We start from the raw sequence: 26,948 nt of genomic DNA, 5'->3' as shown, positions 1-26,948 counted from the left end.
AAGAGGTTTAAAGACTGTCTCAAGGCAAATCTTTAAAAATGTATTATAAACATGGACAACTGGGAAACACTTTGCCTGCGAGCACTCCAGCCTTTACCAATGGTGTCATGGGCTTTGAAGACACTAAAACTCAGGACACAAGGGAGAAACGTGCTAAGAGGAAGGCACACTTGGCAAATCCACACCATGATCAACTCCCACCCAGAAACCAATGTCACACTGTGGAAGGACATGTGGATCCAGAATTGGCCTCCGCAGTCACTTATGGACTCATTGTTAAAACCATGTTTATGGAAGACAATCTTACTCGGCTGCGAGTGCTAGAAGAAGAAGAAGAAGAAGAAGAAGAAGAAGAAGAAGAAGAAGAAGAAGAAGAAGAAGAAGAACCTGCAATCTTGGTGTTTTCAGCGCCAGGCTCTGACCAACTAAGCTACCCACCTGAAGGATTTATTTATAGACCACTTTAAAGTTCTCAAAGGGGTTGACAGTTTCCTGACTACTAACCTTGTAAATGTACCCAGATTGCTCCTGTCATATTAAGAATGACTGGTATTGTTTTGGCAAAGGCAGGGTTGTGTAACCCTGTGGCCAGCGACTTCCACAAGCTAAAGCCTAATATACCACTGACTTCCTTATCTATCCGGATATACCATGTGAGATTGCACTACTTTAGCAACATTTCCCCCGTGATTGGTAAATGACTCACGGACCATTCTAAATTTCGCATATTTCCCCTTGCCATCTATGTCTGAGGAGCATTAGAGAGAAGGGCAGGGAAGGAAACAATTAGCCTCAAGATTAAGCAACGTCATGTTGACAAGTTGATGGCATGCATGAGTTAATACCGACCTGACTATGCTCGTATACTCTCAGGCAAAGGCTTACCAAACAGAAGAAAGATGACCCAGGTCTGTAGTAGGCTGCATTAGCAAGACCACATGCGGTTTCAGGCAAATGTTTTGATCAGTAAAATGGGAAAATATATAAAGCTTTAAGGATGGGTTATATAAACCTATTTCTCACTGTAATCTATAAGCAGTAGTAAACAGCTGGAAGCTCTTGGGTCAAGAGCAGCCCATGGGTGAATGCTAGCTTGCCTTATAAAAACTGCTGGATTTCATATTTTCAAAAATGGGGGATCAGTCATGATTCCTTTCTTTGTCCTATCAGCCTCCAGTGCAACTTGGGATCTGCATAACACTTTTTTTGTTGTTTAGTCATGTCCAACTCTTCATGACCCCATGGACCAGAGCACACCAGGCACTCCTGTCTTCCACCGCCTCCCGCAGTTTGGTCAAACTCATGCTGGTAGCTTCGAGAACACTGTCCAACCATCTCGTCCTCTGTCGTCCCCTTCTTCTTGTGCCCTCAATCTTTCCCAACATCAGGGTCTTTTCCAGGGAGTCTTCTCTTCTCATGAGGTGGCCAAAGTATTGGAGTCTCAGCTTCACGATCTGTCCTTCCAGTGAACACTCAGGGCTGATTTCCTTAAGAATGGATAGGTTTGATCTTCTTGCAGTCCATGGGACTCTCAAGAGTCTCCTCCAGCACCATAATTCAAAAGCATCAATTCTTTGGCGATCCGCCTTCTTTATGGTCCAGCTCTCACTTCCATACATCACTACTGGGAAAACCATAGCTTTAACTATACGGACCTTTGTCAGCAAGGTGATGTCTCTTAGTAGAGCCTAACTAAGGACTTACCCACACTTCCATGTTTCCGAGCAGTTTGCTGCTTGCCTCATGCTTTCTAGGCATGGGTCTGAACTGTTTTGCTTTTGTCCCACTGCTTTCCCTTGGAAAACTCACTCTTTAATGCTAAATTGGAGCAAATGACAACCTGCGATAAATCCAATTGTAGTTTGTTCCGATTCAGCACTAAATGACAGGTTTCCTCGGGGGGAAGTGGCAGAGCAAACAGAAATGTGGATGTAGCTTCTTAGAGGACAGTCCTACACACAACTAACTAAAAAGTGTCTCATTGCACATAGTGGGGCTTACAACAAAGTAAGTCAGTATAGGATTGCAGTCCCATTGACCTCTATGGGGTATATATGTCTAAGAAGACATGCATAGAATGTTAGCATTTTATTTATTTATTGAAATGTTTATAAAACTATACACACTTGTAAAGCAGCTTTTGGGACAAAGTTCACACAAAGTGGCGCACAGCAGTATAAAAATATCTTGACAAGAATATACATAACACTGTTTAAAAATCATCTGATGAAGAGTTCTGCCAAACTTGGCACTTTGATCACTGTCTTGTGATGCTTTAGTGGATCATTCTGACCGACAATAACTCTTAGAAGCTCTGTTGCAAGGGTGGAGAGCCTGTGGTCCTCTAAGAAGTTGATGAACTACAGCTCCCATCATCCCTGACCACCAGCCATGCTTGCTGGGGCTGATGGGAGCTGAACTCCAACAGCCACAGGCTCCTCATCCATGCTCTATTTATTGCAGTGGGAGAGTTAAGCGAGTGCTAGAGATTTTGCTTATCCCTTACGTTATCCAAAATAAAAATGGGCTTCTGTATCATGGTGAACTCCATTCTCACAAATGTAATATGTATATGTAATATTTTATGTTTTGTATTTGAGCCTCAGCTTCAGGATCTGTCCTTCCAGTGAGCACTCAGGGCTGATTTCCTTAAGAATGGAGAGGTTTGATCTTCTTGCAGTCCATGGGACTCTCAAGAGTCTCCTCCAGCACCATAATTCAAAAGCATCAATTCTTCGGCGATCAGCCTTCTTTATGGTCCAGCTCTCACTTCCATACATCACTACTGGGAAAACCATAGCTTTTACTTTACAGACCTTTGTTGGCAAGGTGATGTCTCTGCTTTTTAAGATGCTGTCTAGGTTTGTCATTGCTTTTCTCCCAAGAAGCAGGCGTCTTTTAATTTTGCTGCTGCTGTCACCATCTGCAGTGATCATGGAGTTTCCCCAGGTAAAGATGTATAACATTGCAGCCTTAAACCCTCACACAGAGCACAGGACACACAGTTCTAAATGTGTCATGGGTTTTCTTTTCCTCCCCAGCAGGGGCGAAACTAGGCTTTATATCACCCAGGTCAAAGACCCAGTTTGACACCCTGCCACTCACATTTGCGGGGACACACACACACACACACACACACACACAGACAGACAGACAGGCTGGGAGCCTCAACGGTGCTCCTCAGAAGGCTTCACCCAGGTCAGAAAACCCAGCTAGCACCCCTGTAGCTATGGCAGGGCTCCCTAGTAACGTGGTTTCCTTCCCTCACCCCCCAAAAAACCTTTTGCCTTCTTAGCTCTCTAATGTTGTGCAACAGAATGTGCTGGGCAAATAAGTACTCCTACTTGACCCCAGCGTAGTCATAATACATGCACAAACTGAGAACCTTGGAGCAAGCCTTTCCTGAGTAAGCAGAATTGTGTACTAGGCAGTGGCAAAAAGGCATTTCAGAAGCAACTGTACATTGTTCAACAACCTTTGGCTGCAGAAGCCAGATCCTTGTCATCACAAACATCCTAGCCTGACAAGGCCTCCATTGGGAGATGACTTGAGTAGTTAGGAAGGTTGAAATATGTAGTCTTGCCGTCCCTGAATGTTTTTCTTTTCCAGGACAGTAGAAGCCTAGTGAAACCAGTCTCCTTGATATGATACAGTTTTGCAGTCACCCCAGTCTGGATTTTTGAAGCCTCCTGTATTTGGGGAATATTGCATTGTTGATACATGATCCACTGCAGAACACCTCTGTGGACATTTGCCCTGGATTTCCTGCACTTTGTAAGGCGTCCTAGGGTTCAAAGTAGGATGTTGGCAAAGGATGTGCACTTCTCCTTTGCGCTTCCAATATTGTGGGAGGACGGAAGAAGCACAGGGAAGATTGCAAAACGTGCTCCCTGCTTCAACCTCTGATGCTGCAGGTTAAAGGGGAGTGCAGGAAGGCTTGCAAAATACTTCCCAGGATAGCTCAGTCAGTCGAGCATAAGACTCTTAATCTCAGTCTCAGGTTCAAGCCCCACGTTGGGCAAAGCATCCCTGAATTGCAGGGCGTTAGACTAAATGACCCTCATGGTCCTTTTGAACTCTACTCTTCTATGATTCTAAGAGGGCGCCCTAGAAACCACACACACACACACAGACACACACACACACACACAGGAAGGATCCTCGGGGCACAATCTGAAACCCACTGATGGCAAGCAGAAATGGCCTTTGGTTTGGACTCAGTCTGACCCCTATGTTTCCCTCCCCTTATGGTTTTGATCTATGGGCTTCTTTTAAAATGAGGCTGCATTTTAAATTGCATTTTAACCTGTATTTTAAATTGGGGTTTTTTCTCCCCTATTATGTTTTTACTGTAATTTTACTGGTGTTAGCTGCTCTGAGGCCAGCTCTGGCCGGGGAGGGTGGGGTATAAATATTATTATTATTATTATTATTATTATTATTATTATTATTATTATTATTATTATTACAGCAGGAGGCACTCAAGGAGGAAAAGACGATGCATTTGATGGTGTCTCTGATTTACAAAATCAAAGTTGTTCACTGGTGTTGTTGTTTTCTTGAAAAGCATCTTATGCACTAATAGCAAACTCATTCTTGGAGTATAAGTTTGCTCTTAAAGCCAAAATGGTACCATGCCAGAGAAGAGACAGAGCCACAACACTAGCTTCCTCTCAGGTGGGTCACTGTTGCTTAGCAGGAGGGGCAGCACAGGTGGCTGCGAGGTCAGTGCGGTGACCAGGTGTGGTCACCACCAGATGTGCCAGATTTGCATCCTTCTGGTAAACAACAGCAAGCCAACAGCTTGCTATCTCCATCAAACCTCTTTTGGTACCATCCATGTGAAAGAGGAAGGAATCAGCAGTCTTAGGGGAACCCCAAAGTTAGTAGAAGTACCAAAAAATAGGGAAAGTTTTTTTTAAAGGGGGAGGAAAACCTTGATGAGGACTGGTGGCATGCGGTGAATTTTTTCGTAGGGGAACAGTTAGGGCCAGAGGTGCCAGCTTGCGAGAGCTATTGGAGGGGTGCGGCTGGCTGATGTCACGCATGTGAGCATTGCAGCTCCCTCACTCAGCCAAACAGACGCGTCCCAGGCTTTGGAAAGGAGTTGCAAGCTTTTAATACTAGAATACTCTAATTTACGTGGAACATTTAAGGAACTCGCCTAGTCCCCCTAGTCCATTGACCGCAAGCCACTGATGCGGAACAGAATCTTGGTGGAAACAGAATGCTGTCTGTCTGTTGGGAGGGAGTAATGGGAAAATGGGAGGAGGCGAATGGAATATCCTGCAGGTGGTGATAGCCAGCTGCCTGGAATCAAGAACAGGAACATTTCCCATTGCAAACTTTTAGTGCACCTCATTTGTGGGTTTTGGTTTTTTTTAAAAGGAATCTTAATGGACAGGTGCTTCTAACAGTTCCACAAAAGACAGAAATCTAACCACTACAACTTTTCCTATCACTCTGTTTCTGTGCTGCAGAAAATATTTACCTGTTGACTTGCTGCAACTCAGCAATCAACAGCTGGAAATCAACAGCTGTGGCTATACTGATCACTGCATCTCTTACTCTTGGGAAGGATTTGCCTGCTGATAACCCATGGAAGAGTCCCTGACCATTCAAACAGAGGCAATTGGGAAAGCTGCCACCAAAATGTAATTTAAAACAGAAATTCACTACTGTCAAGTTTTGATTCCATTATCACATTGCAATGTTTTTGACCCTGTGGCTTTTAGATTGTAAAGCCATACGATGAGCCAAGACGAAAATGTTTTAGATAACTAAGTAAATACAGAGACATTCAAGGGAACTTCAGAGCTCCTCTTGCCGAGGAGAATTCAGAGGGTAGATAGAGACCTGTTGCTTCCACTAAAACTATTTAGATCCTGTCATTCAAATGTATCTGAAATTGTGCGACTTTCATTGGAATGGAAAGCTCCATAACCCATTGTAGCTATTTTAACGGCCGGAAGATGGCAGAAGAGATACAGTCTCTTTCCCAGCCTTTTCATAATGCATTGGCGCTGTCTGGCTCCATTATCCTTAGAGCGTAGGGCACAGTGTACAGACAGCAGTGTTAAAAGGTCTGCTTTTTTCTCCATACTATTGCATGTTGTGTAATACTTGAAGACTGGCATGGCAGCCTCAAAGGCACACTTAACCTCTGAATGGGAATTGCAGTGCAGTTGGGAAATTCTGGTGTACCAAATGTGTCACCTTACTTGCCACTTCAGCAGACCCTCCAAGTTTCCCTATTATTATTATTACTATTATTATTAGCCAATGCTTCTTCAACTACATCTTAAAAAAACATTTTTGCAATAGCACTTAAGTGAGAAAGTGGTGTAAAGCTTATGTAATGTAATGTTTCTTTTAAAAATGCCCCACTGTCTGCATTGATCTGTATTGCAGGGGAAGGCGAGTTCCCGAAAATGTCTGGTCCGCTGCCTCACCCCAGAAAGGGCACTGTTACCCCCAAGGGTCCTTGCTGAGGGAAGAGCTTCTGACCGTCACTAGCAATTTAGAAGAAGAAGAAGAAGAAGAAGAAGAAGAAGAAGAAGAAGAAGAAGAAGAAGAAGAAGAGGAGGAGGAGTTTGGATTTGATATCCCGCCTTTCACTCCCCTTCAGGAGTCTCAAAGCGGCTAACATTCTCCTTTCCCTTCCTCCCCCACAACAAACACTCTGTGAGGTGAGTGAGGCTGAGAGACTTCAAAGAAGTGTGACTGGCCCAAGGTCACCCAGCAGCTGCATGTGGAGGAGTGGAGACGCGAACCTGGTTCCTCAGATTACGAGACTACCACTCTTAACCACTACACCACACTGGCTCTTTTTTACAGCAGTGAAGTCTATATTTCCTTTAATACAAAGGAGACAAGCTTCATGGGTAGTAATCAGGTCATCATGCTTAAATGAATAAGCTCTTTGGCACTAAATAAATAATGGGGTGGGGGGGTGGGGTGTTAAAAAAGGCCCTCTTGGAACTTTTCATTCAACATCCCCTCAAGTAAACTGTGTCTCCATCTTCTCCAGCTGCAACAGGTATGTCAAGCCCATCGGTGTGGATGGAACAGAGGCTCCATCTGTACCTTTAAAGCAGAAGTTCAGGGATAATTTTTTGTCCTGCGTCTTTGCTTCTCGATTTCTATTGTTATTTTATGCACTGTGACTTGCTGTCATTTTTATAGTTTAGAAATTATTTATTGTCATTGTTAAGAGTGGATTTCTGTTTAATTATTATTTGCTGATATTTAATTTTACTGTGTGCTATTATATTGTAATGAGTTACTGAATATTACTTTGATACAGGTTGTTTATTTGAAAGTTATGTTTTTATTATTAGGTTTTTGTATTGTATTGTATCAGATCTGTTATAAGGTGTTTGATCTTTGTTGTTTCTTCAGCTTGTGTATAATAATATAGAAAAGCATTACACAAATGAAAAGTTTTTTTAAAAAGCAGTGTTAAAAAGGTAAAGGGACCCCTGGCCATTAGGTCCAGTCGTGACCGACTCTGGGGTTGCGAGCTCATCTCGCTTTATTGGCTGAGGGAGCCAGCGTACAGCTTCCGGGTCATGTGGCCAGCATGACTAAGCTGCTTCTGGCAAACCAGAGCAGCGCATGGAAATGCTGTTTACCTTCCCACCAGAGTGGTACCTATTTATCTACTTGCATTTTGATGTGCTTTCGAACTGCTAGGTTGGCAGGAGCAGGGACCAAGCAACGGGAGCTCACCCCATCGCAGGGATTCGAACCGCCAACCTTCTGATCGGCAAGTCCTAGGCTCTGTGGTTTAACCCACAGCGCCACCCGCGTCCCTAAAAGCAGTGTTAGGCAGCTTTAAACAGTCATTTGTGGCTTACCTCAAATAATCCTGGGAACTATAGTTTATTTGTTTGGAGACCCCTCTTTCCCCTATAATTCCTAGACTGGTTTAACAATTAACCCCTCTTTGCGAGGAAACTGTAGCTCTGTAAAGGCGATAATAAACAAACTACAGGGCCCAGGATTCTTTGGGAGGAGCTGTGACTGATTAAAGTGGTATGGTACTGCTTTAAATGTACAATGCATGTATAGAGATACCCACAGGAAAAAGTCCCACATCTCGAATAGTGAAAAAAGCGAGTTGCAATTCCACTTGTACGTTACAGCAGAAGAGCAAGGATTTCTTGCTCCCTTCTGGAAGCAGCTACCGACTGCTATCGTGCTCTTTCTAATTTGTGGTAGATTTCAAACAAACCTTGAATTTTATCTTTATTTTGCTTAAAACTGCAGCCGAGCACACTCTGGGGACCAGATTATCCTCCCAGTTTTCCAAACAGCCTCTGCTTCGCTGACGTCAAATGGGCTGCTATATTCTATGTGCCAACTGGGTGCATCAAGCTTTTTAGACCCTTTAAGGGAATAAAAATTTGTTCTCCTGATATATATATATATATATATATATATATCTATATCTATATTTCCATCAAGGCAGCACTTAGTGATCAGGAGACCTGATTAAGTGACATTGCCTGCTTATCTGTCTACAGACAGATAAAATAAAATGTGTGTTAAAAGAACAAGATGGACAGTACGTAAGAAATAGTAATGTGGGAATGACGTAAGTAGTGGAGTTATGGTTTGCATCCAAAATGTCCCAGGTTCAGTCCTTGAAAATCTGCAGGGAAGGCTGGGGCAGACTCCTGCCGGAATCCCTGGAGAGCTTCTGCCAGTCAGTCAATAGGAAACAGTGTGGTGGGTTGGAGTCACTTTTGAGATGTCCAAACAGGTGAGTCACTGCTGCTTACAAGGAAGGGCAAGGTGGTGGGGAGGGGAGTGCGGTGAAAATGTGCTGGCAGGACCACTGGGTTGGCTCCGTTGGTGTGTTTGCACCGCACCACCCTTGCCACTGCCTCTCCTGGTAAACAGCAGTGCCTCACCTGGCAGGAGATCAGATAAATGCTTCCACCCCACCGTGCTGCCAGTGGGCGTGCAGTCTTTTGTTGAATCTTCAATGGCTGGTATTCAAGGAGGAGATCCTCAGATCTGAGGATCTCAGCCAATGGGCAGACTCACATGGAACGTGGCGGTCTTTCAGGTACGCCAGCTTCAAACCCTTTAGGACTTACCGGGGTTCAAAGGGGCTCTTTGACTTGAGCTTGGGAAGAACCTGGCAGCCAACACAACATGGGTCCCATTCAACAGCCTAGTATCCTGAACCTGGTGCAATTTCAAAGGCAGCCCCACATACAATGTATTGCAGTGCTAGTCTAATGATGTTAGCAAAGTGTGATAGGAAACTGTGGCCAGATGATTTGTTTTGCAGAAGAGCATGCTTCTTGTCAATTAACCAACTCAAATTGGGATAAGGCACATCATTGACAGCTGTCAAACTGGCTCTAAAAGCACCCTCAAGCTGCAAACCTGGTTTTCAAGGAGTATTGCAAACTGCTCCACAACAGGCCAGGCACCATTGTTATGGTCTCGTGAACCATCTCACAATACCTTTAGTCTTTTTCAGGAATTATTACCCTAAAAGGGCAGGATGGCTGGGGGAACAGGTTTAGCCTCACCCACAGGGCCACATGATTCCTTCCAGCCCCTCATGTGATGGAGTAAATTTCTGTAGCAGGGAGTCTTGCGTATCCAATGGAGACTCCCTGTGCAATCGAGAACCTGGTCTTGAGAACCCTGCATTTGGAACATTATCGAGACTGTTGATCAGATTACACCTCCTTGCCCAAATCAACTCACATCTCAATGCAGATATTCTCAGGGCATTGTTTCTGCAAACACATGAGGCTGAGTGTTTCCAGATGTCCATCCATATTTGGAAAATACACACACCATCTCAGGTTACCGGAATCTCCAGCCTGAGTTATCTGGCCAGTAAGTTCATTCCCTTGAAGAGACATCATAAAAGTGAAAGAACTCATTGCAGTGTCAGCCAGGGAGTATCCTGTTTTCTGCTTTGCACAATTTTAAGGCCAAAGCAGATTTATATCATTCATCAGCATGTTTGTGTATATATGTATACATGTATATACACCTAAATTTAACCATTCTGATCTGAATTGAGGCTGTAGCATAAGGGAGAGGGAAGTTAATCCATTGCCCTGATGACAGTCCTAACCCTTAGTGGAGACCCCTTCCAGTTGCTACTTGCCTTGGGGGAGAAGCTCCCATGGGCAGCAATGGGAGCTTCTCTCCCAATGCAAATACCAACTGGAGGGGGGCCTAATATGCACTGAGAAAGCCACAGAGCAAGGGTTAAAGCATGTCCCGCTACTGCTTCCATGGTGGAACTTATCATTTGGACAAGGAGCTACACAAGTACTTTATTGTCTCTCTCTAACAAGAACAGACACCAGAAACATCTGGTGCCACCAAGGGACTTAACTACCCACTGATTATTCAGGAATCTGAAAGAACATGTAAGGTTTTAAATCTGTAGGCTGCCCAATCCCATGGGTCAGTGGTTTTCAACCTGTGTGCCGTGGCACCCTGGGGTGCCTTGAATGATGGTCAGGGGTGCCATGGGCAACACTGGCCTCTGGCCTCCTTTCCTTCCCTCCATCCTCTGATGCCCTCGCGCATCTCTGCCTCCCAAAGGCAGGCAGAGACAACCCAATGGTGCCTCTGGGGCTGGCCAGGGGTGCTGATTGCCAGGAGCTGAGGCACCCTTGGAGTAAGCAAGCAAGTGGGTGAGGGAGCCTAGCCACCCAGTCCACCAACCCTTGCAGTTGGGAATGGGCAGGTAAGTGGGAAGCCGGGCAGGCAGGCGCTGTGCTGGCCTTTCTTGTGCTTGCTGTGTGCAAGGCCTGCCTGGGAGCTAAGGGCCCAGTGCATGCAGGCCCGACAGTGCCTACTGCTGCCACTGCTGTATCCCAAGGTAAGGTGCTGGCCTCACGTTCACTTTTGGCCAGTCTCCGTTGGGGTGCTAAGGCTGGGGAACTCTTCTTTCCAGACCCCTGTGGAGCAGTGTGAGGAGGCACCTCTCTTTGGGGCACGAGGTGTGTGGCTCAGAGATGAGGGACAGCAGCAGCACTGGCTTCCCAGAGAACTCCCAAGGAGAGGGGAGAAGAGAGGAGGCTGAGGGAACACTCCGCAAGGGAGGGTGTTTGAAAAAGGGTGAGAGGCTGCCAGCTCTGCAGGCAAGGGGTGACATAACTGGGCTCCTGAGCCCTACAGGGGTGCCGCAGAAAGAAAGTAGTTGGTCAAGGCAACCGTGGACTGAAAAAGGTTGAAAACCTTTGCCACAGGTATCTGGTTGGCCACAATGAGAACAGGATGGTGGACAAAATGGACTTTTGGCCTGATCCATCAGGGTTTTCTTATGTTGATGCCCCTCGTGTTAGAGTATGTGTGCGCCATCCAGTCTGCCTGCCCTGCATCCCCTAAATTGGCCTGCTGCCCTCAGATGCACTGCTGTCTCTTTGCCACCGTTGGAGGAAGTTTCGGCTCTCGGTCTGATTGACTTTTGTACATGGAATGCGAGGAGGCCACCATCTTGTCCTTTGCCACAGGCAACACAATGTCTTGGGGCTGGGCTGGTTACCATGTACACTGATAAGCTTGCACACCATTTTGTAACATTTTGGTTGGCCTCATAAAAGTATCAACCTTCTACGGATTTTGGAATGGATAAATGTGTCCTCCACGACTTTGTCACTTTAAGAATTCATCTGGACTTATCACCGCATGTTGTGGTAGTTTCTCCCCTAAGTCACTTACCAATAATGTGAAAAAATACTTGCCCTTCTCTGTCCTGTGCGTACTGGCCTTCACTATTATGAATTGTGAAGGCAGAAATAAAACATTGAGGTTCCTCTTACTGATTGCACAAGGCACTGTGAAAAATAAAAATAAAACTACAAGTCCCTGCTGATGGTTTGCCATCTAGTCTTGTTAACCAAGTTATGTTAATCTACAAATGGAAAGTTTAGGGCTGTTGGGTCACTTTTTACTATATACGCTTCAAGAATTGCCAACTGAATGAGAAGATGTTATGTCCAACTGAGCATATAAAACATATATCTTTGCAAATCAACTAATTCTCTATTAGTTCTAAATGCAGAGTAGTGCAAGGTCCCTGTTTTGTTTCTGATTTATCTCTAAAGGTTTGGTGCTGGGATCCACTGCACAGAGGCTCTAAGAACAAGACGGCAATGCTTACTAGGTGTGCTTCATTGCATTGGTTCTTATGACCCTTAAACGATAAATGAGTATTCATGTTGTAGGTGAGGGGCTGAGACCAAGAGATTGTAGGGTGCCTAAGGCAGTACAATCCTATACAGTAGTACCTCGGGTTAAGAACTTAATTCGTTCTGGAGGTCCGTTCTTAACCTGAAGCTGTTCTTAACCTGAAGCACCACTTTAGCTAATGGGGCCTCCCGCTGCCGCCGCACCGCCACAGCACAATTTCTGTTCTCATTCTGAAGCAAAGTTCTTAACCCGAGGAACTATTTCTGGGTTAGCGGAGCCTGTAACCTGAAACACCTGTAACCCAAGTGTCAGGGGTTTAGGAGCAGAGGCAAGGGCAAGGGAGGAAACAGAGAGCGAAGGGGAGGAGGCAGAAGAAAAGATGAGTGATGACGACGACCCGAGATCTCCGAGTCTTTCCAGTGAATCAGAGGATTCACAGAAAGGAGCACCAGTGGCCAGGGCAAGGGGGGAGTCTAGGGGGGCACCCCAGGAAGATAGAGCCAGAGGGGACTCAGAGGAGAGCAGTTGGAAATCGGGACCAGCGTCACCGCCAGAGAGCAGGGAAGAGGAAGGGAGCCAGGGGGCAAGCGCTGGCAGCTCACCACAGGAGGGAGGGCACGAGTCAGGAGTGGCCACACCTCCATCGGGGAGCGAAGAAACGGTTAAGCGGAAAGTGGAAGGTTGGGCGCGCGCGCCAAGTTCAAATGCAGAGGAAGGCGGCGCAGTAAGCAGCCCGGAAAGGGAGCCAGGTCCTAAAGCCCGGCGCAAGGAGACAGGAGGGTCCGGGGGGTCAGCGTCAGAAGAATCCCGGAAGGAAGAGACCCCGGGGGGTAGAGGGACCCAGAGGAGGACAGTCAGGCGGAAAAGGTGGAGCCGGGCTAGGATATTAAGTTGGTGCACACGGGGCGGAGACTCAGACGGAGATGCGCCGATCTAGCTACTAGACGTAGAGTTGCACGCAGCAGCTTGAGAATGGAAACTGTAACTCAATAAAGACTTTTACTTAATGATCGCTGGCTAGCGTGATCCTCTGTGAGCTAGGATCTTCAAGCAGCTCTGACACCAAGGTACCACTGTACATGCCTCAGAGCATTGGAAGAGCCTTACTGCAACAGCCCAAGGGCCTGTCCATTCTCACATTGGCCAATCAGATGCTCATGGGAAGCCCACACACGAATAACACAAATCATTTCTCTCTCCAACTAAAAAAGTGAAATGGCTCTAGCTGCAAACTACAGGAGCAGGGTTGTGAAATTTGGTCACCACCATTTCAAGCTGGTCCTAGCAGCTGTTCAAAGCAGGAGTGTTTCCATCTTCCCATTTTCCATCCAGGGTAGGAGAATGTTCACATACTTCCTACTGCCACCAGCTCCTGCCTTTTTGCTGCTGTTCACCCATAACCCAGAACAAATACTCTTGCTTCATTTTCCCACTTGGAGATGAACAGCTGGGAGAAAAAATGCAGAAGCAGAACTACCCATGTTGTGTAAGGCACTGTTCAACTCTCTTAGGCCATGCACATGTTGAGAAATCAGCTATTAGCTCAAGGCCACAGGGCAGCAAGTAATATTTTCTGCAGAAGATTAAATAAGAGTGTTCTAGTGCCAAAGGACGAGGTCAGATCAGATATAGGCATTTGGAGACACTGATCAAGGAACTCAGTGGCTTCTATGCCTCCCCCCCCCCCAGTAATATTCAGGAGCAGGATTAATTATTGGATGAGGCCCACGGAAGGACATACCTCCTTGACCACCCCAAACGTCGACATTGTGCATTCAAGAACAAAATGTGTAAATTAAGTTGGCCATGTTTACAAGTGTATCCCCATATGTTTTGCTTGGAGAAGGGACTGCAAAGCAAAGGCTGAACAGGCAGGATATCTGATCCCTGGGAACTCCAGTTAAAAGGGTTAGGGAGCAGGAGTCTCTGCTTGAGACCCTGGACAGCTGCTGCCCATCAGAAGAAGAAGAAGAAGAAGAAGAAGAAGAAGAAGAAGAAGAAGAAGAAGAAGAGTTTGGATTTGATATCCCGCCTTTCACTCCCCTTCAGGAGTCTCAAAGCGGCTAACAATCTCCTTTCCCTTCCTCCCCCACAACAAACACTCTGTGAGGTGAGTGGGGCTGAGAGACTTCAAAGAAGTGTGACTGGCCCAAGGTCACCCAGAAAAGACAATACTAGTCTTAGCTAGTACAAGACAGTCTTCTATAGTCAGATTTAGAAAAGATATACCTTGCAAAGGGCAAGGAACAAACATAGCAAAAGTGGAAGAAGGCTGAGTTTAGGAAGGCAGGTTAGGAAGTTTAGGTTATGTATTTTTTTTGCAGTTTTATTTGTTGTTTGCGGCTGCTTTTGTTATGTTGTAATTATGTGTTTTTTCCACACAAGCCATCTTGAGCATGCTTTGAACCAAGCACAGGTGGCATATAAATTAAATGATTGTACGCATATATGTAATGGCAAAGTTTCTAACAATCCCAGTCTTAATTAGCACATGTTGACGTTTGCAGCTTTGCTTGCTGTGCGGTGGATTGGAGACAATCCAAAAACTAAGGCTGGAAGTAGCTCAGAGCAGAGGCAATGAGTTATAATCTTCTTATCTGACATAAGCTGCTGAACAACCTGCCTTGGAAAATTACTGATATGAGGAAAAACCTTGCCGTTTTAGCATGAAGAAGAGTTATGTCTACCTTGGGAGTCGCTTGGGGTAACTGGTTATCATGCTTTCCCATCAGTCTATGGGGCTTCTGGTTTTTATGCTGCTTGCATATTCTGGATGTCTGGAAAAAAGCAAAGCCAAACAAAAAACAAAATGAAGATCTGCTCAGGCAGAAGCAGAAAGATTCCTGTGGAATGTTTTATTTCTCTTTTTTTAAACAGATAACCCCTGGCTATATTGCAAGGCGCCTTTGAAAGCAAAACTGAGCACTACAGTGCATACTTTGGCTCAGCCCTAAGAAAATTCCTGCTGGTTCAGACCAGGGGTGCCAACTTGAATAAAATATTGGGGGGGGCAGATAAGCCTCACCCTGCATAATTGACCACAAGATGCAATGCACACACACCATTTGAATGGCAATGCCCACCTGTTAAGTTGTGGGTGAACATATCAGACGACACAGCGATTCTTCAGACAGCTCTTGTTTATTCACAGGCCAGAACAGAACTGAGCTGAAGGGTTCAGCCAACCTGCTTATATAGAGCTCAACTACAAAGCAACAGTAACAACTTTCTGTAACTATCCAATCACTGAACGTCACTTTCAATTCCTTATTTGCATATGTGGACCTGAGTGAAAACTATCTACAGTATCCCCCTGCTGGCCCAGGGTGAGAACTTCAGTACATAACACCACCAACTTTGGGGACGGAACGGTCCCTTCAAATATGTTATAGGGGTGGGGGTAGAAGAGCCCTCGGGCCCTAGGAGTTGGCTCCTATGGGTCAGACCAAAGGCCTACCTAATCCTGCTCCCCACAGGGGCCAAGCAGGATGACCATATACAAGCCACAATGACATTGTTGGCCTCCGTTTCTCTCATGAGACAATGGAGTGTATCTCCGGGGGTGAAGTCAAACTGCTGCATTAGTAGCACCAAAATGACCTCCCTCGGGTGCAAGCCTGGGAAGGGTGTATGGAGGTCCTGACCTGCCCAGATGACAAGACCCCGCTCTTGGTCTCACTGATGTGGTCCAGAGGAAAGCCTCAGAGTAAGGAAGCAAGTGAGAGGGCCCAGTCATCAAGTCTGCCAGCCCTTGCAGTTGGGAATGGACAGGCAAGTGGGAGGCCGGACTGGCAGGCGCTGTGCTGGCTTTTCTTGTGCTTGCTGTGTACAAGGCCTGCCTGGGAGCTACCGGTAAGTGTCTGGTGCTGAAGAGAAGCCTTTCCACCATGCAGGCCCAGCAGTGCCCACTGCTGCCGCTTCTGTGGGTATGTTTCGTTATCTGAAATTAAAAATCAATAATATATATAAATACATAAGTCATAGGCTCAGGGTTTTGTTGTTGTTTTTGAGTAGGAACACAGGGGAACTGAGTTCCCTTACATTTTTAAAATTGAATAATTATTTCTCCTTTTTATATTTATTGAATTTATATACCGCCCTGTACCACTTATATATGTAATCAATATTAATCAATCAATTTAATCAATATTAATCAATATTTGGCCTGAGCCAAAAATCCAGCTCAATAAAGTTGTGGCCATTTCTAGTAGTCCAGATCATTGTCTGCTTGAGTTTATTAATCACATGTTGCATTTAGCCACTGTGGCTGGGCCTTCAATAAACAAACAAACAAACTTCATGGTGCCTCTCCCAACCGCGGATCCTATGCTTGCCCTTGTGAGAGGCGGGCGGCGGCGGCAGGACCAGTGGTGAGAAAGGGCTCCTTTCGGGCTTCTCGTCTCTCCGCCGCTGCCGCCCGCCTCACTCGAGTATAAGCCTAGGGGGGCTTTTTCAGCATAAAAAAATGTGCTGAAAAAGTCGGCTTATACTTGAGTATATACGGCATATCAGGAAACATCGGCAGCTCATGGGGAAGAATGATGGCTAAATGGGAAGGACCACAGCTCAGTGTTAGAGCAAATATTTTGCATGCAAAAGATCCCAGGTTCAACCCAGTTGGAAATGGGGCCTCTTGCTGCCAGTCAGTGTAGATGACAGTGAGTAAAATGGAACAGTGATTTGAAGGGGAATGGATTCTTTTTTTTCTATACTGGTAAACTATGAACTGTCAAAATATAACCCTGCTCCTTCCTCCTCCTCTGCCTTTGCCGCTGTTGGCAGCGGAGGAACTAGCAGCCTTTCTGGCTGCTTGTTCTTCCTCTGCCGCTGCCGCCACCACCAGGTTTGTGGTGTGGTGAACCGGCTTATACTCGAGTCAGTAAGTTTTCCCAGTTTTTTGTGCTAAAATTAGGTGCCTCGGCTTATATTTGGGTCAGCTTATATTCAAGTATATACGGTATATGGTCCTTCCCCAGTGGTCATCTCAAGATGCTACAGTCCAGTCTTAATAGGTAACATGAGGAAAATGTGGATAAGAGATTCTCCCAGGACTGTGACATTCTAACGTCTTTCTCCCACATTTCCTCAAAGGAGCTTGGAGCAGCACACATGGTCCCCTCCATTTTATTCTCACAAAGACCTTGAGAGTTAAGTCGGGTTTGAGCGATAGGAAGTGGCCCAAAGTCACACAGTGAACGTACTAGCTGAGTGTGGTTTTCCCTAGTCCTAGTCACACCAAACTGGCTTCAGATATGAAATTTAGGGTCGGGTGACCTGCTTAACCTCTTCCTGGCATGCATGCACATGGGGCGCAACTCGTGTAATTAATGCAATCTCCCTCCTAATACCATAATTGGCCAGAACTGTTAATAAAGACCTCATGACATGCTCCCATCTTGTGCTCCCCTCACTTCCTGTGCGGAAGTCACAGTTACTCTTAAAAAACAAACAGAGGGGCAGAATTGTGCAAACCCCATTGGGCATGACCTCTCCTCTTCCATCGGTGTGGTTTTTTCCTGGTCAGCCTGCTGAAACATGCTGCTAAAAATCACCCCCACCCCCACTTCCCCTTTAAATTTGGTTCAGGACACAATGTTTATGTGCTGACTCCATTGAACTGGTGGTGGTGGTTTAAATCAGCTGTGTCTCTGCATAAGAGGTCTTTTCTCACCATGCTTCATCCAAGTATTTAGACCATGTGGGGCAGTGGGAAGGGGAATAAGGTTTCAAAGAGAGCCCTTAGGATAGTAGCGGGTAAAGTCCAGTGTGATTATAGCAGCAGTGGAAGAAAAGAGATATGGGCCAAAGTGAAATGACCGCAAGAACCCTTAAACTTTTGCAATTCTCAGTACCCAATAACCGGCAGGCCTGACTGAATCCTCAAGCTGTATATTTTTCAAATTTACCCAAAGCCAATGGAGTCACCCAGTGCCATGATTCCAATTCTTGTGTCATGCCTCTACTTCCTGTTCTGTTCTATCTTACTGAAGAACCCACGTCCTTTGCCCAAATTACCTCTCAGTTGGATAATGTCATGAAGGCTTCAAACCTATGCTCATGTACCTGGGAGTAAGCCCCACCAAACTCGTGTCAAAGGCTGAAGAAAGAACTTCCCAGGTAGTAATGGAGTTATGGAAGATAAGGCAAAGTAGCAATGAAAGGTTCTCAGCAAAGTTGATATAGGAATAAGACAATTTCATGGAGGAGAAGGTTATCACTGAGCATACCCTATGTCCTCAAATGCAGCCAGCGAAGGAGAAAGAACTTCTGTCAGCTGGCCAATTGCTGCCTTTGGGATGGGGGAATCTGAGATTGCATCATGTTTCCTTTGGGGAAACAGATGATACTTTAAAGGTAGGCATTTTCCAGGTTACTGCCCCTTTCTTAGCTTGTGATTTATATATAAATGGATGTCATAAAAACACTATGGTTACATGGTGTTAGTCACACTCAAGTCCATTAAAATTCGTGGGTTCAAACTTCCTTTGCCCAGTGCTGGACCACGTTCTCTCTTGGAACTCTCCACACCATAGGGAAACAGATAACCGTGAAACAATATTTACACAAAGCAATCCCACAATTTATCATTATCTTTTGCACTGGTGCATCAGTTAGGAGAAATTCCACCACCGTTTCTCAGAGGAAGATGAAATTCTTCAGATACTTTGTTGGATGGGTGGCTTAACTTAAAAGGTGCCGATTGCAAAGAGCACCAGAGATACAGATCAACCTAGCAGAAGGACCTGAAACAGAGATAGCCAGGAATTGCTGGAGAACTCGAAACTGCTTTCTCCAGGCAAAGACCATCGGATTAACTCTCCTGAAGCCAGTGCAAACAAATGCCATTTCTGCAACATGAAGTTCAGTAAAGGGGAGTTAGCTGGGATTCACAGCCTGTCTTGTGATAGGCGACAGAATCATACAATGAGGGGAAACATGGGGCACAATCCAGAGCAAGTGAAGTGTCCTTCAAATATTAGTGCAGTTAACCAGGCAATCTGGGGTTAACTTTCTCCCTGATGCTATTGTACGTTCCAAGAGTTTGATAAGGAGGAAGCATTCTACAGTATTCAGATTTAGTCTTCCCCTGCACTATGAAGTGGTACAATCCAGCAACAGATATATATCACCTTACCTAAGTCTGCTGATTGTGTGGCTCAGCTGTAAGTTAAATGCAAATTTAATCTTTACATTATTATTATTTTTTTAAAAAAAACTTCAATTCACAAAACACTTTCACCAAAGGGGGGGGGGCGGACAGGAGCATGACTATCATGGTTATCTTCTTGAGTGAGTCCCAATAGCACTTGCAGCATAAAGAGAATCAATTGTTTTTCTCTGTCAGCATAGCTGTCAACATTTCCCCTTTTTTATGGGAAATTCCTTTATTCCTAATAGGATTCCTCACAAGAAAAGGGTAAAGTTGACAGCCATGTCTATCAGCATGAAATCTTGACGTACAAAAGCTAATTCCCGACATTCCATGGTAATCTTCTAACAGTCTGCACACCTGTCTTAGGCATGTGTTTACGGACATGGCAGGTCTGCAGAATGGGCTATAACTTAGGAAGTAAAAGAAAACCATGTACCCCAGTAATATGCAAATTCTAGATGGAGTGTGCTTGACATTGTTTGGAGTCTGTAACCTGAAGCGTCTATAACCCAAGGTGCCACTGTATTTGAAAACATGGGCAGCATAATATAAATTCAACAGTGTAAATAGGTTTTGGTGGATGTAACAATGGAATACTGAATGGTTTAGTTTATATAAAATATGCAGGGATTTATGTGATGCAAAATGAACCATGGAGAGAGAAGAAAGGAAGTCACTGGTATTTTAAGGTTGTTTAAATGAATATTCTAAAATTTAATAAAAAATATACCAAAAAAAGAGGTTGGCTCAGTCTAAGACCGTTCCCTATATTCCCGTGTTTAAATGCCACAGTGAGGGGGCTCATACCTTCAGTTCTTGGCACAAGGCTCTTCCACCAGTCAGGGAATTGCTTACTTATTCCTCAGGGTAGCATAGCTTATTAGGAAATGAAACTTGACTCCACATCAACTTTCGATCTGTGCCCTGCTACCCACTGTTCCCAAGGCGTAGCAGATTGTTGAATCACGATCTAACCCTCCACATCTCTCAGGAGTTGAGACATATGGAATATAGTTCCCTGTTGGCAGACACTGTCATTGAGAGACGAGTAGAGTAAATGTCACCAAGGAAAAAGAGGGGGTTATGTGTGCACTGAAGAAATGCTTTGTTTCATGGGATGTATTTTCTTTAAGAAGGGAAAGTCACAGCTGGCCAACACAGACTGCACTGCAACTCTCCCTCTACACCAGGAATAGTCCCCATTTTCTTGTACTTTTCCATCTGTTATTACCTTTATATTTCACCTTTCCTCCAAGATACACAAGGTGGCGTACGTGGTTCTCCTCTTCCCCATTTTCAGCCCCACAACAACCCTCTGAGGTTGGATAGGCTTGAGAGACTGTGACTGGTCTCAGGTGACATCAAGAGCTTTATGCCTGAGTGGGGATCCGAACCCTGGTCTCTTGGGTCTAGTTCACCAGTCTAATCACTGCTCTGCATTTGCACCATGCCTGTTCCTCATAAAATGTCTTGCCATGTTTTGTTCTCCATTCTACATTCTGGGGGGGAAGTGGAGAAGGCCTTTTAAAAAGGTGATACATTTCAGTCTCCAGCTCACAGCATCGCTAGCCATTGGCCATGCTGGCAGGGGCTGATGGTGCCTGTGACGTTAACATATGAAAGTGATGGAGGTGAAATACTTAAACAGGTTACCCAATCAGAACCCAGGGGGTGGAGTCAGAGGGACTATAAAACCATCTCTGGGAGGGGCGAAGGGGGAGTTCATTGGGAGTTGGTAGGTTGGTTGGAGTGGGAGTGAGTTGGGATAGAGTCTGTGGGTAGGTTGAGTTAGTGCAGCGAAATAAGCTGATTGAGGAACAGTTAGGAGCTAGGAAGACAAGTAAATATCTGAGAGGTGGTTTAGTGAGTGAGAGCAGGTAGCGGAAGTAGGCACCCCATGATTGTAATTGACTGATACTGTTTATGAAACCACACGCTTGTTAAATGGCAATAAATAAACAGAAGTTTATGTTCCAATTTAACCCTGACTGGACTCAGTATTTTACCAGGTAGGGCAGGTAAAAGTATAGTATTTATACCCCACCTTTTGCCCCAAGATGCTCAAGGTAACGTACATGGTTCTCCCTGCTCCTCAGTTAATCCCCACAAACAACCTTGAGAGGTAGGTTAGGCAGAGAGGTAGTGACTGCCACAAGGTCACCCAGTGAACTTCGTGGCTGAATGGGGATTTGAATCGTGGCCTCCCATGTTCTGGTCTGACACTCAAACCATGCTGACTCTCAAGTAGGGTGAATGTCCAGAGGAGGGCAACCAAAATGGTCAAAGGCCTGGAAACGATGCCTTATGAGGAACGGCTAAGGGAGCTGGGCATGTTTAGCCTGGAGAAGAGGAGGTTAAGGGGTGATATGATAGCCATGTTCAAATATATAAAAGGATGTCATATAGAGGAGGGAGAAAGGTTGTTTTCTGCTGCTCCAGAGAAGCGGACACGGAGCAATGGATCCAAACTACAAGAAAGAAGATTCCACCTAAACATTAGGAAGAACTTCCTGATGGTAAGAGCTGTTCGACAGTGGAATTTGCTGCCAAGGAGTGTGGTGGAGTCTCCTTCTTTGGAGGTCTTTAAGGAGAGGCTTGACAACCATATGTCAGGAGTGCTCTGATGGTGTTTCCTGCTTGGCAGGGGGTTGGACTTGATGGCCCTTGTGGTCTCTTCCAACTCTGTGGTTCTATGATTCTAACAGTATCTCACATGGTTTCAAGAAGTTACTCTCCTTTGAACAGTATTTTTGATTTTTTTCAAAATATTGCATTTTGTGGCAAAGCACACTTTTTGGAAAACCAGGTATGAATCTTCATCTGTGGGCCTCAAGCCTTGAGGGAAGTGAAAAGAATTTCTGTAGGGTTCAGACAGTCATATCATGCAGATTACTAAATCTCTACATGAAGCTCCATAAAATGAATTAATAAAGAAGGCTGCATTTTAAGACTGATATTAAAATGGGCCTCTAGAGACGTCTCTACGACGTCTAACTGAGCAGGATAAAGAAAGCAAACCAGTTTCCTCTCCATCATTTCTTTGATACTGTGTTGGGACCTCAGCCAAGATCAAACTTCCTATGTCACTAGGCATTGTGCCAACATATGATAACATTCCCTCGCATGACTGTTTTTAAGAGGAGTAGAGATAACTTTATATTGGATTTTCTTTTTATCTTGATCCACTTTCAGATGTCGCTTCCTCAGCTGGCTGAAGATGGCTCTAAAAGCAAGAATAATAAAAATGGTCTGAAATTAATTGAATATTTGCTATGTTACGAAGCTTGACAAGGAAATATGTTTTCTTCATCCTCCCATTTGATTCTGGCAAGCAAACTGATTTTTGACTCTCCACGCTGTTTTCTGGCTCTTTGTGTGTATGTGTGTGTGCATCTGCACACCAGAGAATTTTGCTTCATGCAAAATCTCTCAGGACTTGTTCCCATTTTTTAAAATTACGTTTTCCAAAATTTCACACATACATAATAAAAAACTTTTTCCCCAACTTGCTGACCCAATGTGTTTCTGTTTCTCTCTCTAGTGCACGTTGTCTTCTATCTCTTAACCCTTAACAAAACTACTATGATCTTTAATCCCATCTGTTGCTCATAGTTCCAATCCTGCTCGTGTGTTCATCATATGATAATATTTCTTTAAATGATCCAAAAAAAGGAGGGTTCCATTCTTCCACAAAACCTTCATCATTAGGTTCTCTTATTTTAGCCATTAACTTCGTCAGTTCTGTTTTAATCCATCACCTTGCTTATGCATTCTGCTTTAGTGGGCATTTCTGCTTTGTTCCATTATTGTGCGTAGAGAATCCTAGCTGAAGTTGTAACATGCATAAATTGGGACTCGTTTCCAGTGGAGGCCTTGCTGAGTGCAAGGAGCATCCCAAATACAGACGCAACCCGCAAAAGAAAAACTTGGCATGTTCTAGTAGCATATTTTGCAAAGCTAGGGAGCCTCTCGGCCTGGTATGGGCTAAGATCAAGTGTAGGGCAAATGTAAATGCTGTGTCGCTCTGTGTTTTGCTGTATTGCAAAGCCATGCACAGTATTGAAAATACAGTTTGTTTGTTTGTTTGTTTGTTTGTTTGTTTGTTTGTTTGTTTGTTTGTTTTTTAAAAAAATATTAGTTTTTCACCAAAATTTAAACAAACAAATACACACAAATAAACAAACAAACATAGACCATAGCCTTTTTAAACCTTAATCTAATTAACATTGTTTAGTGACTTCCTCGTATCCCCCAGGTTGGATTTCAATATGTATCATTTTAACGGTTTTCCAAATCAGTGTTCTTATAAAATTAACTTTATCTCTTGACATCTTTCTTCCCAGTTCAGTATTAAACATATTGATTCATCACTTAATACATATTGCAATCCTAAGCCTATCCGGTATTTGTAAGGTTTTTCCAACTAGTTTAACTTAACATATTTAGCTAAATAATCTTTAAACTTCTTCCATTCTTCCTGGTACTCCTCCTCCTTCTGGTCGCGGGCTCTTCCGGTCAGGTCGGCTAGCTCTGAACACTCCATCATCTGAAAATACAGTTTTTTTAAAACCACAATATAAGAAAGGCCCTCCAAAGATTGTTGGACCTGCCCTTCCCATCATCCCTGACTGTGGGCTATGCTAGTTGGGGCTGATGGGAGGTAGAGTCCAACAACATCTGGAGGAACCCAGGCTCTACATCCCTGATATAAAACAGTCACAAATGAAAAGCAGAAACAGGATGTGAACTGAATCAAATCACTACCAGTTGCCTTCTAACAATCCAAGTGCCTTGCTGAGTTGAAAAGTCTCACTCAAGTCTTCTGAAAACCTGCAGAGAAATGGCCAAATAAGTGGCCTAAGGCAAGGAGTTCCAAAGAGCTATTGAAGAAATGGCCTAAAACTACCTCATTCAGTGTGGGGGGGGGAGGGTGGCTGACACAAAACAGGACTTCATCTAATGATCTTGAGGCACATAGAAGAACATGCAAGATGGAGGTGTTCCTTCAAGTGCCAAGATCCAGACGGCCTGGGACAAAACTAGCAAATTTATTTGAACAGGAAAACTAGCTGGCAAGCAGTGCAAATCTTTGAGAATAGGTGTTAGGGTAGCCGTTTATATTAGCTATTTTTGATATATATAAAAAATAGATGCCTTACACAAGACTTGAAGATAAATCTTTACTTGTCAGTTTGGCAGTAGTAGAAGAACAAGTATTACACACACACACACACACACACACACACACACACCAATGCATTCCTCTCCCTTGATCCCAAGAGAGGGTTTAGTCTTTTTTGTTTTCAAAAAAACTCATTTGTAGCAGTGCATAAGTTATATAGCTTGCCTTCCCTCACAAATTCCTACAGACTTCTGCTTGAAGTCACCACACTCCCCAATTCATGAAGAATCAACTAACAGAATAACCAAGCAATTCCCAACTGTCACTTGCCAGCTGCCAATTTCCAACTGCCACCTCCTTTCCCCAATACCATATATTCTTTGTGGAATACGTTTACAATGCATATACAATACAAATGCTAACAATGTATGCACAGCCAAAAATGAAGAAATGTGTGACCATACAAGGGGTAGAACCATGGAGGACACAGATGTGTATTTGCTAATTTATATACATAGGTGAAAATTCAGAAATAATTACTGAGGTTCTTAATTTTTACACTGAACTTGGAGCAGCCTGCCCACACTTTGAGTTCTGCTTCTGAGGCCCTGTTTGTGTACCCACCTGGGAGAGCAAACATTCTGGCAGGGACGATGGAGAGGGCTTTTTTAGCGGTGGCCCCACCTTTGTGGAACTGTGTTCAAAGTGTGATTCGACAGGCTCCCCCTTGCCAAGCCTTCTGGATAAGGTCCCCCCTTGTGTTATGCGACAGACCAGGAGTGGAGAGGACTGTTCAAATCCCCACTCAGCCCTGAAACTTGTTGGAATGACCTTGTGTCAGCCACCATCTCTCAGGTCCAACCACCTCACAGGGCTGTTGTGAGGATCATATGAGGAGGACAAAGATCTGCGTCTACTGTCTTGACTCTGCAAGTCAGCTTTCACTCACACGGGACTAAAGTGATGGATATTTTGTCAACAGGTTCCTCCTGTAACCACTACCACAATGGTGCTAGTGCTATTACTACTAGAAATATCAATATATGTCATCCATATCATACTTTAGAACATACCACATATATTATCTCAGCAGTGCTCACCACCGTATAATCCCCTTGGCTTCTAGAATACCTATAGCTTGGCCTCAAGTATTGCCTAAAGCCAGATTTGAGGCACACTTGGGACCTCTTGATTGTGCAAAACATCTGGGAAATTTCAAAGCAAGCCAAACAAGTTTTGATAAGACCAGCAAAATTCCTCAGCTGTTTCCCCTCACCATCTTCACACTTCTAGGCTCCCAAAGAGGTTCCTACTTCGGGGGGTGGGGGTGGGGAGAGAGAGTAATTTAAAGTGGAGCTAGAAGAGTTTCAGTATGACTAATTAAATTTCTCAAGAGGGTTTTTCAGTCTCAAAAACGTATTCCCTGGTCGTGGAAAAATCCCTCTGAGCACATGCAGGGTATTTTTATATGAATGGTGAGAACGAGCGAAGCATGTAGAAGGGAAGCTATTGGTAAAATATTAGTAGTAGATAGGTAGCCGTGTTGGTCTGCCATAGTCAAAATAAAAAAAATCCTTCCAGTAGCACCTTAAAGACCAACTAAGTTAGTTCTTGGTATGAGCTTTCGTGTGCATGCACACTTCTTCAGATACCAGATAAATACCAGATAATACCAGATATCAGATAAATAAAATATTAGTTTATTTGAGGAGGCAGCACCAATTCAGACTGTGGAGCGCTATTATTAACTAAACATTCACTGACAGCGGAGTAATGAGATCAGTGCTTCTGAGCTTGCCCAGGTTATTTTTTTACTTCAGTAGTTTAGCCAAGTAACAACAGCAAGCTGAGTTGTGCTTTCTAACAGTCCCATGTAACTCCATTTAGAAGGAAGTGCAGTACTTCTACCCTTAGTGGGAACTGGTTATTCCTTGAAGGTTGTGGGGCGGCCTCTACTGACCCTTTAGGAGATTTAATTTCAGGAGATTCTGGAGAAGGATTCTTAGATTGCAAGCCTGAGATCAGGGGCTGTCTTACTACTGATCTTTGTCAGTAGCTTTGAGAGCTTTTTTGGCTTTAAATAAATCATTGCCTTCTCTTATTTGTAGTATATACCAACTTTCATTTTGAAAAAAGACCCTTTCTTTTTTTAAAGAGATGTCAACAGCTCTATACTTTAGTATAGAGCCTTGAATTGAGCCTTGTGGATGGCACACAGGGGCTGACTGCAGTGTTTTCAAACATTAGCTTAAGCTTCCAGACAAACTTCACGGACAGCCCAATGTCTGGACATATTAGAACATAGGTTACTTACACGAAGCTATCCCAGTTCAGAAATTATTGTAGCTAGTGCATCAGCTGAAGCTGGGAATAAACATTCCTTGCCACTGAAGCTACGTGGGCTTTTAGTGAAAGCTTCGAACTGGGTAGTCCCAGACCATATGCGTGCTTCTTATATCTCCAATTCTCAACAGGATATCTCACAATTTT

The 26,948-nt window shown here is 44.4% G+C and overlaps 1 protein-coding gene across 1 annotated transcript in view; it reads left to right on the top strand.

Annotated features, from left to right (window-relative positions):
* Positions 1-26,948, top strand: part of LOC310696250 (uncharacterized protein) — a 960,839-nt gene that overhangs the window by 138,422 nt on the left and 795,469 nt on the right. The window contains exons 10-11 of the mRNA XM_083481566.1: positions 10,433-10,739; positions 10,946-11,206. The gene's annotated coding sequence lies outside the window, so the exon portion shown is untranslated. The remainder of the gene's footprint in view (positions 1-10,432; positions 10,740-10,945; positions 11,207-26,948) is intronic.

The sequence above is a fragment of the Podarcis liolepis genome (genome assembly GCF_965112155.1).
Source record: "Podarcis liolepis genome assembly, chromosome: 17".
Classification (NCBI taxonomy): domain Eukaryota; kingdom Metazoa; phylum Chordata; class Lepidosauria; order Squamata; family Lacertidae; genus Podarcis; species Podarcis liolepis.
This window is presented reverse-complemented; position numbering and strand designations above follow the sequence as displayed.